The sequence below is a fragment of the Sciurus vulgaris genome (assembly GCF_902686455.1).
Source record: "Sciurus vulgaris genome assembly, chromosome: 8".
Taxonomy (NCBI): Eukaryota; Metazoa; Chordata; class Mammalia; order Rodentia; family Sciuridae; genus Sciurus; species Sciurus vulgaris.
Genome location: NC_136468.1, coordinates 52,444,701 through 52,458,150, shown reverse-complemented (window position 1 = coordinate 52,458,150; position 13,450 = coordinate 52,444,701). Strand labels below are relative to the sequence as shown.

General features: G+C 37.6%; 1 protein-coding gene and 1 pseudogene across 5 annotated transcripts in view; one reads left to right on the top strand and one right to left on the bottom strand.

Annotated features, from left to right (window-relative positions):
- Positions 1-13,450, top strand: part of CDK14 (cyclin dependent kinase 14) — a 603,169-nt gene that overhangs the window by 116,333 nt on the left and 473,386 nt on the right. The gene's annotated exons all lie outside the window — the stretch shown is intronic.
- On the bottom strand, positions 304-1,332 carry LOC306668855 (RWD domain-containing protein 1-like; annotated as a pseudogene). The gene is made up of 2 exons: positions 1,137-1,332; positions 304-956 (listed from the first exon to the last, which is right to left on the bottom strand). The product of its transcript is annotated as an RWD domain-containing protein 1-like (transcript).

The window sequence follows — 13,450 nt, the reverse complement described above, 5'->3', positions numbered from 1 at the left end:
AAATCGTAGAAATCTGGGATAATGTTCTAAAAGCAATAAAGCTGACTTACAACTCCACACTAGGAAACAGTCTTTTTTTTTTTTTTTTTTTTTTTTTTCCTTTTCATAATTAGTTCAGAACTCAGGAAAGTTTTTTTTATTTTTTTGATTTTAAGGTTAGTTTATTAAATTCATTGATGAAAGTGATCAGAACGATTCTCCTAAAAAATATTTTTTCTTAGGAAAAATAAAGGAGAATCAAAATCTCTCAGCATAGCCACAGAAGCTGTGGCAGTCAAGCCTCTCCACAGATGGGGTAGTCCCTTAGTTGGCCATATCCCTCCCTGGGTCAGCGGGATTGTGGTCTAGATCATTCTCATCTACCGGCTCCAGTCATTCATTTCCTGGAACAAAGACTCATCTACCTCCACATTATTTCCAGCATCCTACAAGAACTGGATATCAGATATGTCAAGATTATGATCTGTTTTTAATAGCTGTTTCCCCCTTAATTAATTTTTTCCTGGTGGCCTTCTTTTTTCATCTCTTTCTTTTTGATTTCCAAGAGTTCCACATCAAACTTGGCCTTCCAACTTAAGAAATTGTAACAGGAGTGCAATGGAATAATTGCTTTTCTGCTTCTTCAGCTTATCTTTCTGTTTCTTTTCTTCCTCTTATCAGTTCTCATCTTATCTACTAAAAAAATCAACATATTGTTTAATTTTTTCTTGTGTAACTGTTACCAGAGTAAAGATCATCACCATACCAAGAGTTTCTTCACCCTGCAATGTTAATAATGTTAAAACATATGAGACATAATTTCTTCTAGGTTTTCCTGGGAGAATATTTCCTACAGGGGAGCTCATCTGGATATTTTTCATTGTATGTGAACTTGAGAGTAGTCTGAACAGTTTCATCATTTTCTCCAGTCTTAGATGTCATAGTAATGGTGGAACTGGGAGGATTTTCTGATAATACTTAGCAGAACCTTGTCAAGTGAAGCACTACTGAAGGAGAATGTGGTATCAGGAGATCCATTTATGATTCTGGAAGACTAGTTGTTAGGAGGCTTGGATCAGTGTGCAGTCAAGCTAGGGAATGACATGCTCAAACCCCTCTTCACTCATCCCATTAACAACCTCACAGCACAGTTGTACTGCTGGTGAGAGAACCTGAACAGGACTGGAGGTACACAGGCATAGCTGAGACACTCCTGCCTGTGAAGGAATCCGTGTGGGTAGACTCAAGAGCCTCCAGCTCCTGCTCTGCTCCTTGCTGCATTCTGTCATTTTGGTGCTCGCTGCTGCCATGGATTGCCCTGACACCCAGGTAGCCCACTGCAGTGGAGACCATGGCTGCTCTGGCTGCAGGCTGGGCACAGGAACAGCAAATGAGGCATGTTTTTAAAGAATCAGACTTAGTTCCTCCTTTTTTTTTTTTCTTTGTGGTGCTGGAAATTGAACCCAGGGCCTTGTGCATGTGAGGTGAGCACTCTAACCAACTGAGCTATCTCCCCAGCAGAGACTTAGTTCCTTAAAGAGCGTTTTAATAGTCATGGATTTGCAACCTCAGTCCTCACGGACGGCATCATAACTCTAGCACAAGAAAAATATCCACATATCTTTTATTAGTACCTTTTGCTTTTCTTTTTGCTGCTACCTGAGGATCTTCTGTCTGCCGCTGAAGTCTTATGATTTAACTCCCACTTCTCAAATCATAGTAGTGCCTAGCATTTTGAACTTCCCGATACTGCTGTTCAGTGAATGGGATAATAAAATCACTGTTAGGTCTGAGTCCTCTCTTGTCCACACACTTGTGGCATCATATTAAACTTCCTCCAGTTGTGTGTCTGCTAGGTCTTAAATAGGAAATAATGCCCTCACATTTCATATATCACTTGAATAAACAATCAATAAATATATAAATAGAATTTATGTGTATGGAGAAACCGTAGATATGGTGGATATGTAGAAAACCAATGCAAATACAAGTTTTACATGACAAGGATTAGAAATTTAACCAAGGGAAGCAAAGACTGAGGTGCAGACAAATTGTTACCTAGGGTAGTTGAGGACACAACATGAAGGAAGGAGGAAAATTCTTCTATCTGAAATCTTGGGTAGAAGCATAACTGTGCAGTGACATGAGGTTTTTGAAAGAGAGGCAAAAATAAGGCCTTCTTTTTTATTATCGTCTGCTTCAACCTGCTTCTGTTATTAGAGCTATGATTCTTACTGTACATGCTGCTTCTTGATAGCCACAACAGTCTAAAGTCCCTCTTCAGTAGCTCTGTCTTTGGACTCTAATTTCCAACCTACATAAAATTGATAACCAAACTTTTTTCATCTGGACATATTTTCTGCTGATCACAGTGACAGGTGCAGGATTTATCTGTAGCCAAGAAACATTTATGGAGCATCTATCACATACATGACCTATATCAGCACTGTAGGGAATTCAGGGATGAAGATACAGATCTGGCAATCCCTCTTCTGGGTATTTACCCAAAAGATTTGAAACCAGTTTGTTGAAGAGATGTCTGCATTCTCACATTCGTGCAGTGCTGTTAACAGTAACCAAGTTGTGGAATCAGCCTAAGTGGATAAAGAAAATGTGGTGTCCTTTCACAATGGAATACTATTCTGCCTCCAAAAAGAGATGGAATACACCAACATGAATGGTACTGGAGGGCTTTATGCTAAGTGAAATAAGCAGGCATAGAAAGATACCACACATTCTCACTAAGACATGGAATCTTAGGCAGTCCAACTCACAAAAGTAGAGAGTAGAATGGTGCTTATAGGGCTGGGGAAGGAGAGAATGGGTGATAATGGTCAAAGGGTACAAAGTCTCAGGAGGAATTAGGTTTTCCTGCTTTTCTAAAATCTTTTGCCCAGTATGGTGAATATTGCTAATAATCATGCATTATACATTTCAGAAATGCTAACAGTAAATTTCAAATGCTCTCATCACAGAAAATAACTGAGGTGATGAAATGCTAATTAGCTTGATTTAATCATTCTGCATTGTATTCACAAATACATAAATGGGAAATTGTCAATTAGTATAAAATATAAAAGGTTACACAGTTGATAAATTTTTTAAAAAGGGGAAAAATATATGGCCTGTGTAGATTTGTTTGAATTATTTTTATTAATGTTCTGAGTGTATGGGTTTTGAGAGCGCAATCTACAGTCTTATTTTCCTTGTAATCTCTCTTGTTTTTTTGAGTATAGTTTAACAGAGTGCAAAGTTTTTTTCAGGAACAAGTTTATTAGATTGCAACAGAATCTCTTATATTTTTTGATAAAATTGGTTCCATTTTCCCCCTTAAGAATCCAGAAACCACTCAAAGTTGTATCATATTAAGAGGAAAATCCTGAAATTTCCATGAAATGACATGAATGATGACTTGTGCATGGTTAGTTTTGGTATTGTAGTTAATAAATCGCTTTTAAATATTCAACTTATACTCCAGAATTTTAGTGTTTGAAGAAAATATTAAGTAAACATTTCTCCAGATATATCAGTGTTAGGTATACTGAAAGACATTAGTAGTTAAGAATTAAGTTATGAAATTGTTTGGGTTTACTGGAAAGTTAAGGATTCAATTACTAAAGCAACATCAATATCTTAAAAATCTGTCAGTGACATGACGATTTGATTATAAATGCTTACAGAAGAAAGACATGGCTTATATGGAATGGTAATAATTTGAAAACCAATTTATTTTTGGAAAAATTTTATTTTTTCCCTATCACTTTTCAAAACAATTAAATTTTTTTCCTCATTTAGACTTAAACAATTTAAAGAAATCAATTCATATAGTGACTTGTTCATATATACAAAGCAACCTCTTTTCTCCTTACCTTCCCCTAATCTTTAAAAAGTTTTCCTAGTGTTTACTTTTACTTGTTTAATTATAAACAAAAAGTGTTTCTATATTCATTTCTTCAGTTAACTTTTTTCTCCAGTTTTTTAATGCTCCATCTGTTGTGTGGTCCTACTTAGGTGAGGTTCAGATATCTGGCAGTGTCTGAGATGGCTCCAGGTAGTTGGCATGAAACAAGGGTGTCTGAATAGATGAGAAGTTCCACAGTGGCTCGGGTACTGCCTGAAGCCGACAGTTTCCTCTCAGGAAACAGCTTCTGGCTCTTCTTCCAGCCCACCTATGGGCTCGAGCCCATCCTCTAATCATGCTGTCCTAAGTATGCCTACTAGTTGCACCATACAAGGATGGATGGTTGGAAAGCTTGTGGCAAGGTTGAGAGAAGTGTGATGATGTGAGGGAAGGAGGCACATTTAGGGTCGTAGGGAAGCCTGAAGGGTAAGAGAGAGTGAATCATAAACAAAGGAAGCAGGTTAATGCTGGGAAGGTGTCAGGTTTTTGAGCTGGAGGCCAGTCAGCCCTGTGTCTGCCCATTAAACCCGGAAGGCTGTCGCTAATGTTCATAATTGACCCCATTGTTCCTTGAAGTAATCTGCAGATCGCAGTCATTATAACCTATTTAAAAAGTCATGGAAGTGCATAGTATGTTTTAGAATTTAAAAAACTTTCATGTGAAGGCAGGCATTTCAAGGGATCAGTTTTTAGTTGTCATTTACTCTTTTTCTTCTACCCAATGAAGTGTTTTTTTTTTTTTTTTTAAACAAGATTATTTTTGTCTCTTCTCTTTGAAAGTAGAAACTTTATTTTAACCTCTGTTGTTCTTCTGTGGTGTAATTTCAGATACATGTCAGTGTCCCCTAATAAAGTTATTCTTCATAGCATGAACATAATGATAAATTTTATGCAGCTTTGCCCTGTAGCCCCTATTTTTACTTCTGCTTTGTGACCAACCATAAAGTTATTTGTTGACACAGCTTTTTCTTCTTACTCATTCCTTAAGCTCTCTATCCATTTCCACTCTACACACATCACAGAATTTGAATATTGTCACCAACAAGTCCTTCTCCTATTTATTTATGCAACAAACACTGTGTGCTGTTCCACGTACTCTGGGAACACAGGAGGACCAATGAGTAGGATCCCCCATGCCTTTGAGCAGTTCTCATCCTAATGGAGGACGAAGAGAACAAATGAACAAAGCAAATTAGTGAATCAGGCAGTGCAGTGTGATTGGGGAGGGAGAGCAACCAGGGAGGGAAGTCAGGGAGGGACTCTGAGGAGGAAAGTCCTGAGATCCAGCTGAGCAATGAGGAGTCAGCCAAGGGATTATCTGGGGAAGAGCATTCTAGGCAAAGCAAACAGTTAAGATAAAGATGCCTGAGGCAGGGATAAGCTTTGCAGGACAGAAGGGTTGTCTGCTGTGACTGAACCATAGTTTGGCTGGTGCTGTGGGTACCCTGCACACATCTGGGTTAGTGTGTCCCTAGCTTTGTGGAAACCTTGCTCTCCTGGTCCCAGTCAATAGCTGACTGGGCCAGTGTTACAAAAGCTATTTCTTTTGCTTCAAGTGGCACTCACTTGAGTACAAGCATTTCATCTGAGCCACATTTCTTCCATGATTTGTACCTCCTTGTCCCATGCCCTCATTCCTTTCCATTAAGAGCATGTCCTCAAAAATATTAGGTGAATGAGAATCCGAGCTAAACTCTTGTTTCTAGGAATCCCCAATCTAAGGCACATAAACTTTTGATCTTGCTTCTGAGCTCCAGACTTTTATGCAGCTGCCTACTCAACACATCCACTTGCTTTTGCCAGAGATATCTAAAACTCAGTGTAAAATATTGAATTCATGATAGTTTCCTTTCCTCCTCAAACTGCTGTTCTTCACTATATCCACTCTTTTAGTTTATGCTCCCACCTTTCACTTAGTTATACTAGAAATTTAGAGTTGTACTTGGATTTTCCCTTTTCATGAGACCTCATGTCCAGTCACTCATTAAGTAACTCATCAACTTCATTGTCTTTCCGCCTCCCATTTCATTGCGTTAGTTTAAGGTCTTGTCTAAACCATTGTTTTAGCTTCCCAAGGGGCCTTCCCTCTTTCCCTTTCCAATCCATTTCCTCTGCCAATTTCCCTATTGTAAAATGAAAGTCCCATCTAGCCCCTCTTCTGCCTGTATTCCTTTAGGGCCTTCTTTTTGGAGCAAGTGAATGTTTGCTATTGGATAAAGCTCCTAATTTCTCAGCATGGCTTTTGGGTGCCTACGTGCCCTTGCATTGAAGCACCTTTGCTTCAGCCTTCATAGCTGCCAGCATTGTGTGCACTGCTTTGTCATCTTCTCAGACAGCTTCAGTTTCATGCTGTTCCTTAATGTCCTTCCCTTCCTGGGCAGAGTCTAGAAGACTCGACTTTCCTTCTTCATGAAGTCTCTTATCCACCCATGGGAGGTCATTTGTACCCAACCAAGTGTCCTGGAAACACTTATTCAGGGCATTATTATACTTGCTTTGTTTTTCTCTAATCATTGAGTTCTTTGCAGAGAACATGTCTGCTCACATTGCTGGGCACATCAATATGTATTTGTTGAAGGACTAAATGAAAGAATAAAGGAGAAGTTTTGTTCTGTTCAGCTTGTTGGTTTTTATATAGGATAGCATAGTAAACATGAACACTTCATGTGCCCTGATCAGCCAACTCAATGGAAAAAAAGATGTGGGAATTAGACCAAGTGACTTAGGTAGCATTTCTAATGTGGATTTATTAACAGGAAACATTGAATGATAGGGGAGGGGAGATTGCCAAAGAACAAACGTTAGCCTTAAAATTTGGAGTTAGTAAATTCATTAATTATTTAAAATATTTAGTTAATATTTGCCAGATGCCCAGCCTCATGTTATGTTCTGTCAGGGGAACAAAAAACAAAAAAACAAAAAAGAAGCAGTTGATATGGCTTTTCCCTACGGGAGCTTAAATAGGAAAAATGCCAATAATACAAGGGGATTTTATATAGTAGCATATGATTTAAATCATAAACAACTCAAATAAGAAATTCTCTTGGTTCTGAAAAAGCCTTTGGTGGGCTGAAGGGAAGAATTCGCTCTGAAGAAATGAGGTTCATATAATTCAATAGTTTTCAGATATTAAGGAGATAGCTTTTTTTCTGCGCTTTGGTAAAGAAAGAAATACATAATATTTATATTTTAAGAACTTTCTGTCAGATTTTTGAATGAACTTGTATGTTGCAGGAAAAATAAAGTCGAATATCATCATTCAAAGTGATGATGGTGAAGATGGATTCCAAGTAGGGGCAAAGGGTGATGACTCATTTAGACTAATTAGGGTGTGAAAGGAAAATGCTTTCCTCCAAGCTTTTTGATCTTTGGTATATACCCAAGTCCCATGAGTATTGACCACTCATTATTGACAGAGTAGTTACCTCCTCTTTTACCTTGATTTCTTAAATAAGTGAAAATGTATGATGTCAGATTTCCTGCATGACTTTTAAATTTCTTGCTTAGGGTATTTATCATTTGCACTGTTGTGTCTTAATCTAATGTACGAACTTTTGCAGTTCCGTTTTCCACGACAGGGAAATCCTTTAATCAAGGATGAACTGTAAATCGATCACTCCCCTGTAGGGGTCGCTAAAAGAGTGGTAGTTTTGGCATCCTTCCGGTGCCACCCAGCACCTTGTGGCATGACTTGGCACAATTTGCCTAAGAATTGTGAGATTTGGTTTGTGTTGGTATTTTATTTTTGTGAGTGATATGAGCTCTACATCCATTGAAAATTCTGAAGGCTCATAACTATGTATTTTGTCACTTTGGTTCTGTAAATGTTACACCTGTGTATTTTTCTTAGCCTGGTGTATTTGGTGCATGGTCATTTTAGAGTTTTCATTATGTCCCTTTTGCATATGACAAATGTATGCACATAGACACATTAGACCATATTTTCAGCTTTTGCAGCATTAATGATGGTAACCTAAACTTTACTTCGGTAGGACCTCAGATTATGTTTAATGGGGTTGTCACTCAGGACACTTATTGGCTTTCTCCAGTGCTTTTAAAAAATTGAATTGAGCATGATGAGGTGCATCCCCTTGATTAAATGTTTTTCCTCCTATGCAATCACCATTAGCTGTTTGGCTCCCATTCTGTATTCTTTTGAAGCAGCCCTGCATTGCAAATCAATATCTTTCTGAAGAGCCAGTGTTGTGAATTGCCTGGACAGCATATGCACAGTTACTTTGGCTGCAATGCTGCTGCAGAGCCCGGTTACTCTGCCTTCCTGGGAACTCCACAGGCAAGTCCATCGTGTTTGGATAAAAAAAAAAAAAATTAGATTTTTTGGGGAAAAATTGAACTGTTAAGGCTATTGATACTGAAAGTTAGCATGTCCTTTATCCTCTTCTGAAACCATTTTTGGTGTTATTCCACTGAGATTAGCTTCTCTTGGATGATTTCTGCTTTCTTTCTTTCTTTCTTTTTTTTTTTTTTTTTGTGTGTGCTTATGCTTCCCCCTGTCTTGGTTGTAGTACGGCCGTACCATTTCAGCTTGCTAGTGCAGAAAGATGTGAATTCAGTTGCTGTATAAGGCTGGCCTGGTGCAAACACATTGCTAGAGACATGTTAAAGAGTTCCAGGTGAATCAAGCTTGAGAGAGACAACAGCAAAACGGTAAGACGGAGCATGCTTAAAATGATAGCAAGGGTTTTAATTTGGAGCATCTCGGCAAGTCTGAATCCTGACTCACTCATTTACAACTTGAAAAGGATTCATTTTATGCATGTCATTTTACTTACTCCCTTCTATTTAACTGCCAAAACCATCACAGATTGATAAAGGGGTATTTAAATTAGGCACCGACAGGAGGTTACTCATGAGAGAGTCTCCGGAGGCTTCCGAGGCTATCGCTTGTAGTTTGTAAACACCAGTAGCAGTGATAAGATGAGGAAAAGGTTCAAGGACTGCTTCTTTGCCATAGATGAGTCCTAGTTCTGAAACTAGCCCTATTGAATATAGCTTAATGAGATCTTATAGATTGTTTTACCTGACTTTGCTTGACCAAATGCCCTCTGGGTCAAGTGAGTGAAGGACAGAAGACCACTTTTTTCTGTGGGTAAACTGATGACCATGAATTTAGCTGGACTGGATCTGAATGAGATAAATATCTCTAAAATATTAGGAATCTGGGTCTTCCTTCCTGCTCATCTGATCCCCTCCCTTCCTGGAGCACAGAAATGCACCTGCTTTAAGTGTGTGCTGCTGAGCAGAGGTCAGAGTGCTAGTATTTGGCATCATTACACCTGTGGTGGTATGCTTTCATGTGCAGAAGTGATAATCCTTCATGCGGTTCTGCTTGAAGTACTGCCTCTTATAGTGGACTGTTGGCATTTTGGATGCTAATAGAGAGCCCCTGCATGCACAAGAAAACCAGGGCAGCAGACAGACAGGCTACTCTAAAATGATGCTTACCTGCTTATAAGAAGATAAAAATCATGAGATTGAAATGTAAGCCTTGACATCTACAGAGGTTGAATTTCTCTTTCCTTTGTGAATTGGCACACAGTTTTTAGAAGTGGTAGGGGCAGGGGGTCAAAGTTGAAGGACATGTTTTAATGTTGTTCAGAGTAAGATTAATACATTACATAGTCCTACTGAGCTTATGTGGGTGCATCTACTGTATAGATGCTGAATGTTAAGGATGTCAGCATTTGATTTTTTTTTTTACTTTTAAAATAGTCTGCTTATGTATACATACCTTAATTTAGTGATTCACTTAAAATGTGAATATTTCAAAATCATTAGTAACTTGCATGTTGGCCATAAGCCATTTCTGTATAATTTTGTGTCATAAGTAAATTGAAGAAAGTATCTGATCACTTGTTAGGCTGAGGGAAATATTGATAACATGTAATGATTCACAATAAATAAAATGTTTTTTTTTGGAGGCGGCAGTTTTAAATGTACTTCTATTATCACTCAGCTATTTACTGTAAAGGTCAGACATTGACTTTTGAGAATGAATATTTGGATTTTCTTCCAAAGAGAGTTGAAATTTTCTTTTTAAAAAAAAAAAACATTTATTATTTTCTAAAAAAAAAAAAAAAAAGGTGAACTATAAGCTGTTCTTAAAAAAAAAAAAGACAGAACTTTTCTGTTTAGAAGACAATGTGTCCTGTGTTTGCTATTTCAAAAAGAAACAGAGTGGTGTGTTCTAGCTATTTATATTTTTACCTTCACTTTGTGTAAAGTGTGAGGTTTATTTTTCCATCCTGTGACAGAAGGAATTATACATCTAAAAAAGTAATTTTTTAAAAAGGGGAATTGTAGAGCAGTAACATGACACTGATTTTACATTACATTTTTCCCTCTTTGTGCCAGCATTTAGTAAATCCCTACTGTATGTAAGACATGGTAAGACATGCTGTGAGGAAACCCCAGATAAAGTACATGGAGCTTAGATACAGAGTATTGGCATTTTCCCTGGAATGTGTTCCAGAATACTTTTCTCATGGATAGTAAATTTAATGCTTTTAAAATATTCTATTTCCTACTTAGGAGAACCTTTCCTCTACTTTCTTTTAAACATTTACTTATTAAACAAACATTCATTGAGAATTTACTGTGTCCTAGTGAAGAATTTACAGATTTGGTCCCTGTCCTCAAGGAACTTAAAATCTATTCATTTTAAAAATATTTCAGTGAGAACTCTGTGGCAAGTTTTGTGCATGTGTATGTGTTTCCATTTTGGTAATTGTGAATGAGATACTGCATGCTTTGATTTTTACAATTGTGTTTAAAATACACATACACGATATTTAGCATTTTACCCATTTTTTTAGTTTACGATTCAGTGCATGAAGTAATTCACTGTTTTGCAGTCATTGCCATTATGTGTTTCTAGTACTTTTTCATTATCCTAAACAGAAACTGCCAATCATTAAATAATTCACTATTCTCTCCACCCCTACCCATGTTCCCTGGTAGTCTTTCTTCTGCTTTCCATGTCTGTGAGTCTGTCTGTTCTATAACCTCCTGTTACATCAAGTAGAATCATATGTATTTGGCCTTTGGTGTCTGGCTTATTTCACTTAGCACGTTTTCAGGATTCATCTGTGTTATAGCAACATGTCAGAATTTCATCCCTTTTCAGTGTATGTGTTGAGTTCATGATGTCACTAATTAAGTTCACATATGGACAGCTTAGCAAATAATTTAGAGATACTAAAATTATAGCCTGTGGGGAGGGGCAAGGAATTAAAAATAGAAATGCAGAGGGAAAGATCTATTGTTGTATTTAGATTCTTTATATGTCCTGCTGATTGAGCATGATAACTGGGCTGCTGATATTTTCACATCCATTCTTTGCTGATAGCAACAGTTCCTCAGTGGGAAGCTGGACTGTGACCTTTGTCATCATTAACATTCAGATTACACCCACTGTGCTTCTCATCCCTTACTCGTTTTAACTCCATAAGCTCAGACTGATGGAAACCTCGCTCCGTCTCCAGGCTGTCTTTCGCTTTCCACTCCTGTTTTCAGTGAACACTCAACCAGAAACCCTCTGAATTAGACAGAGAGAATGAGTATAGGCTTGGTGCCACATTAAGCAATTTGGATGAGGTAAGCTGACCTTCATCAACATTTGTTTTTTCTCTTTCTTAAATTTCTTCTCCATACTGCTTTTCTTAAATCGAGATGGTTTATCTGCTAGGTTATCCTTTTTTGAAAGCTGAGGTCAGGCCCTAAAGATATCCTTTTTATCATCTGAACTGTTCTGACAGTTCCTAGGTTGGGTCAGTCATAAGTTTATGTGTCTCTATGCATTTAATTCCAAGTCCAGTTGGGCCCAAACATGAGGAGGAAGATTCAACATGTCCATATGTAATAACTGAGTCATCCCATCTTTTCCAGTTAGCCCAGTTTTTCTTAACGAGCCTTACTGATTTCTATCATGACCTGACTTTTAATATGAGGCTTATTCATAATTAGATTAATCAAAACCATGTTTAGTTGGAATGGTAGATCTGCAGGGAGGATGGAAGGATAGGCCAGAAAACCTTAAACCACAAACAAGTTATTTTGGGGCATCTTCAAAAGTGCTTTTCTTTTGCATCAAGAGGGATAAGCAAGAATGGAGAGATGTATTGTAGGGCAGGTCCTTCCTTTATTTATTTCTCTCAGAACATAAGTCTCAGGAGCCAACGCAGTGGTCAAGACCTTGGGCTTTATAGTCTGAGTCCTGAAATAAATCTCATCTCCTGTGTTTGCTCTCTGTGTGGGCTTAGACACGTTACTTAATTCATGTGTGCCTCAATTTAATTACCTATAAAGTTGAGATAATGATATAAACCCTCATGGGGTTGTTGTAGCGATTGAGAAAATATTTTTAAAGCTGTTTTCCACAGTAACCCATTATATAATAAGAGCTTAAAAGTTAGCCACCGCCATCATCATTGTCATCTCATCTAGAAGTGCTCAGTGTCCATCTCTTTTATCAACTGCATTATATCTTGACCAGTTTATATTCGATTATAGAGCATATGTAATTGTCCCTTAACATTATGGGTTTGAGTGGATAAAAGGAGGTTGTAACAGAATGTTCCAGGTTGCTATTTATCCTCTGGCAGGCAATGGTATGTGTTCAATAGACTTTTCTACCCAGTTGATAACGTGTTTGCCCCACCGGCTTGTTCTTCTCCTCAGCTAAAAGAGATCTTGCTAAAAATACAAAGTTGACAGTAAATGCTTCTGGAAAGCACTGGGGGTTTGTGTCAGGTGGCAGACAAGCAGCAGGGTATGTGCATCCAGCTGCTCTTCTCTATTCACCTGGACATCTCAGTTAGGAGTTCACTATTGACTTTTTTCAGTTGTAGGAAAGGTTTACAGAACCAGTCTTCATGAAATCAGTTAGGTAGGACTTTATTATTAATGGATTGCTGTCAAATTTATTTTTGCTGAAAATTTTAGCTCTTCACAGTAGATGGACCATTGTTAGAGCTACATTGGAAAAGATACTTCCTTTTTTTTTTTTTTCCAAAGACTCATTGTTCCCTGTGTCTCTCTTCATAAGCTCTGTGTGGTTAGTGACCCATATATGATTCTCTAAAATGTTAAGAGCTTCAAAAGTCAATCCTGTATTGAGTGATGCCCTAGATTCCTGAATTCTTCTGGTCAGGTTTACATCTAGCTTTATTTCAAACTTTAAAACTTTATAACATCACTCTTGCACGAGTCGCTAAATTGTTAATCCAGGCACTAAAATACATTTAATTTTATTAAAAAGATGGTTAGCATAGGGTGAAGAGACATAAATTGTATTTTTTATATGGCCCATCTGTTTCAGAGTAAGATGATAGTATACAGTTTTATTTCTCCTTCAGGGAAGAAATTTAAAAAATATTTATAATCTTTATTTTTAAATGCTGTTCATATGGTTACCAAGGGAAAAGAATCTAGGTCCTAATGGATAGCCATGCCTCCAGTAGTATATTATTTTTGATTTTCATTTTTTAATGTTGTTGCACTTTCTGGATGTCTTATCATGCATCGGGGACAGAAGAGCAAGCTACAGAT